We start from the raw sequence: 4,811 nt of genomic DNA on the forward strand, positions 1-4,811 counted from the left end.
GTCACGAACGTTGTTTTTTCCATATCTTCGGGTGCCATCTTAATCTGATTGTAACCAGAAAAGCCATCCATGAATGAGAACAAAGCATGTTTTGCTGTGTTGTCCACAAGAGTATCAATATGTGGCAAAGGGAAGCTATCCTTCGGACTCGCTCTGTTCAAATCCCTATAATTGACGCACATTCGAACTTTTCCATCCTTCTTAAGAACTGGAACTATATTAGCCACCCATTCAAGGTACTTAGCCACCTCTAAAAATCCAGCATCGAATTGCTTTTTTACTTCCTCTTTAATCTTCAGCAATATTTCTGGCTTCATCATTCTCAACTTCTGTTTAATAGGCTTGCAATCTGGTCCCATAGGTAACCTGTGGACAACAATGTCAGTATTAAGACATGGCATGTCCTGATATGACCACGCAAACACGTCCACATATTCACGGAGTAGTTCTTCTAGCTTCTGCCGTTCATCAGATGACAACGAGGTGCCAATCTTAACCTCTTTCTTCTCTTCCCCATTTCCGAGGTTAATCATTTCTGTGAGTTCCTGATGAGGTAAAATCTCCTTTTCTTCCTGTTCCAACATTCTCGACAAATCAGGGGGTAAGCTATAGTCATCCACCTCCTCTTCATTTTTCAATTCATCAATGTTCGGAATCATCTCAAAATCGATATTCAAATGTTGTCTAGATTGTCTTCGTGTTCATTATTTAAAGACCTACAAACGGGTAAAGTTGGACGGGTGTATGGGCAAGTATTTATTGGCTAAAAGAATAGATGAAAGGAAATATGCAAAAAGATTAATGAATTATGAAACACATTATGCATTGTCATTTATTCAAATGATGAAGGTAACAGAAAGCCCTACTTAAACAAGAAATTACTCTTAACACCCTTGGGCATAGGCATTTAGATAAAATTTGTCACGACCCGGAACTCCCATCGAGCCCGTGACAACCGCCGCGACGTCTCAATTTACATTCATTACCCGGAATGTCAACCGAGACCCCGCAAGGCTTTAATATCAGCTTCTCATTTCCCCTGTGGGTAACTGTTTCCAAATACCACATTTTAAAAGATTTTAAACTGTTTCCAACTTAAACAAATGAAATAATAATTTCCGTCTCACAGGGGTATTTTTGTCATTTATCCCAAAAATCTCAAAAATCATCTAAAAATATAGTATGTAAGTGGAAAACACATATTTCTTAATCAAAAATAATTTTGGATGTCTAAAACATTCGTTTAAAATGGAATTATGACTGTTATAATAAAATAAAAATATTCAATAAAATATTCAATTTTCACATAAAACGATATTTTAAGAACACTGCATAAATAATTTTTATAGCGTAAAAGCAAAATAAATTCTTACATACCGTAATACAGATAACCAAAGTATAGAATTTAATTTACAGTGACACGTGGGCCCACGAATGACCAAAAGTATAAAAAGAAATGAACCTACAGTCTTTGGATGTGGCAAGTTCAACTGTAATCCTTGCCGATATCAGTTATCTACAATCTATTCTGAACCTGAAATGGGTGGAAATGAGGGTGGTGAGATTATAAAATCCCAGTGAGTAAACAAACATCACTCAAAATATCTAAAGTCGAGTAAAAGGAGACTATTAAAACATTTCATCAAACTGTAATTTATCATCTTTCAACTTATTTCAACCAAATGAAATCAATTTATTTAAAGCAAGTAATCAATATGGCTTATGAATTTCTTAAAAAGCTTGGCTCATGCCAAAAATTATTATCATACTCAGTTATTTGGGATACCTTGGCCGAGGGCTATCCCAACTGAGTCCGCCAAGGCTATTAGAAAGTCATGTTTTTATTTTGAAAACATAGCCATTCCTTGACGTTGGCCGAGTTCCCCTTCACGAGGTGGTTTGGCGTGAAGTGAACTCTAAAAGTTATACCTCAGGAGTTACCCTACTCGCCTCTCCAACCGAGGTAAAAATATAACAGGATTCCGTGCCCCTCTAATAGGCTAGTCCACAGAATCCAGCCCACTGCAGCAGGTCAAACCCACCATACAATAAAATTTTGACAGCATGACAGGGCTAATATATTACTACCCAACCTGCAGGGTAAAATAAAGCAATTCATATAATTCATAAAAACACAGCCCAGCCAGTCATGCCAATACAATAACATAAGCCATTAATTCAATTTTAAATTTACAACATATCAGTGGTCTCCAATTACTCTATTTTCAAAATCGTTATTTCGTTTCAAGACAATTTATAAAATATTTTCATTTAAACTCATTTTGTTTACAAAACATAAAAATTTACCATTTGAACTCATTTTCATAAAATTCACCAAAACCGAATAAAAACATACTTTAGATAATTAAAATGATGGTAAGGTTACTCACCGTGTCTAGAGTGAGGATTTTCGAAATACTCAGACTATTGGTCCTCGGGTGCAATTCTCTTGCCTTTATCAGAGGACTCACCACCTTGACACAGTACAAAATCGAGAAATTCACCACATTGGTACTAAATTGAAATTAAACTAATTTAGACTACTAATGCTTGATATGGAATGCAAAAATGTCTAAATTTTTGCCTAAATGCGGTGTTAGCCTATTTCGGTCTTTTACCCGATAAATTGATATACGCGTCCGTTTAAACTCCAAATTAATTTTTTTCAGTTTCTATACCTCAATTGCACCCAAATTGACTTAATGTCCCTCAGTGTGGTGCAAATTATCAGTCCCGATAATAAATTACGAAAATACCCCTAGTGGGTAAAAATTTGTATTTTTGCTCCGAAAATTTCCATTATTTTTCTAGGCTCATAATTCATCATTATTCATCATAATTCCTCAAATAACCATCAAGATCAGCAGCCAATATTCCCCTAGAAAATTCAGCATAATGGGTTTCAATGGGAAAAATTTATATTTCTAGCTTATTTTTGCTATATTTCAATATAACTTAACTAAAATCACTTAATTCAATTAAAATCAACCAAAAATCAAGCTCAAAACTCATCCATGGAGGTTTGGCCAGCATGGGTGTCCATACCCACTTTCTAATTTTGCATGGAAATGAGAAAAAAATGCATGGGTAGTGAAAATCACAAGGAAAATCAATGAAATTTACCTTTTTAATGCTTGATTTCTTGATTTCTCTTGATTTTCTCCAAATTTTTCAGGTAGGATTCTTGTTTTTTTTTTTCCCTTTTCTCCCCTGGTTTGGACAGCTGAAGAAGATGAGAATTCCGGAATTTTTACCTTTTTAAAGGCTAAAATAATATAATATTATTTTATTCATTTTTTTAATGTTTTATTAATTCCTTAAATTCTAGCCATCCATTTATTTCCAAATTTTCACCATACACTTGTCCCACATATCCATAGCTTAGGTAAAATTCTCAGACTTATCCAAAGTCTTGGTGGAGTAATTTTTGAAATTTACACTTTTACCCCCGTAAAAGTCAAAAATTACATTTTTGCCCCAAAAATTGAAAAATTGCCCATAGACATATTTTTCATCCCTTATACTCATACCATTCTCCAATTTGTCAAATTTGATCTAAATTCTCTCAAAATCTCAAATTTTGTTCGCGGGTGGCAAAATTACGATTTTGCCCCTACACTCTAGAAATCACTAGAATTAAACTTTTTCACTGCCAAACCCTCAAATTATACTCCAATACTCAAATCATACTCCAATAAGTCAAATGGGGCTAAAAAAATTTTTTTCTAAAAATTCCCATTGTGTCCTTGGGTGGCAAATGACCATTTTGCCCCTAGATAGTAAAAATTTCGGTTTGACTCCAAATTGATCCTCGAACTCCAAATCACCATATTAAACCATTCTGGGACTTTAATATTCTTAATTTCATTTTAAATTCTCTATTTGATCTAGTTCGAGACTTAAATTAACTTAATTGTACCATTTGGTACATTGTCGTCTTTTAACGATTTTTCTTTCAAGGCTTTCCAAGTATGCAAGCATATTGTCAATCATATGAATGACATGGAAAGTATTTTATAAGGTCGGGCTTGACAAAATTGTTCATTACATTTCGGAAGACTTAAAGATGATGGGTAATTCCGTGGCTGTCCAATTGCTTAGCTCCTCTCCTGGTCGTACTGGATACACCATAGGGATCTTCTCGTAAGGTTCTTCATCTCCGATCATATGGATTGATAGCTCATCAAATATCCGTAAAACTTGATTGACCTTTGTTGGTACTTCGGGATGAATGAAACCTGCAGAGCGAAAAGTCTCATTTAGGTGTGGGATTGTCCGTTCCCCGAATTATTCTTCCTTTCCCACAAGTTGAGCCATCCTTTTAATCTTCTTTTGAGCTGTTAGTTTCCTTCTCTCTTCTTTGGTAGGCTTGTACCCCAAACCAAACCTTTCTTCATTCTTCATTGGAGTCAGAGGACGGTTAATTCCTTGTAAATTCTTTCCTAACCCCAAACCGGCACGGCATCCTTTACCCACAGTCTGCTTAACCCCCATTTTAGTGGCTAATGACAAACGAGGGGTCGGTATCACTTTTTTTTCTCCCACATAAGTGGCATTAACAAATTCAAAAGATCTGAAAGAGCACTCTGGGACTTCTTCTGTTGCTTCTACATAGGGAGCAGATGATGGTTGAATAGCCAGTATGTCTTCCTCCGCACATACACTTATCAGTTGGCCTTCAGCTATGAATTTAACTTTTTGATGAAGGGAAGATGGTATGGCTCCAGCCATATGAATCCATGGACGCCCTAACAAGCAATTGTATGACGGGGCAATGTCCATGACTTGAAATTAGACCTAAAAAATGCAAG

General features: G+C 35.5%; 1 long non-coding RNA gene across 1 annotated transcript; it reads right to left on the bottom strand.

Moving 5' to 3' along the window:
• Nucleotides 1-1,336: 1,336 nt before the first annotated feature.
• Nucleotides 1,337-3,226, bottom strand: LOC148762817 (uncharacterized). Its single transcript, XR_016026153.1, has 3 exons — nt 3,124-3,226; nt 2,391-2,474; nt 1,337-1,534 (listed from the first exon to the last, which is right to left on the bottom strand). It is a non-coding gene; the product is annotated as an uncharacterized LOC148762817 (long non-coding RNA).
• Nucleotides 3,227-4,811: the final 1,585 nt, after the last annotated feature.

The sequence above is a fragment of the Theobroma cacao genome, chromosome 5 (assembly GCF_053813885.1).
Source record: "Theobroma cacao isolate CCN51 chromosome 5, ASM5381388v1, whole genome shotgun sequence".
Classification (NCBI taxonomy): domain Eukaryota; kingdom Viridiplantae; phylum Streptophyta; class Magnoliopsida; order Malvales; family Malvaceae; genus Theobroma; species Theobroma cacao.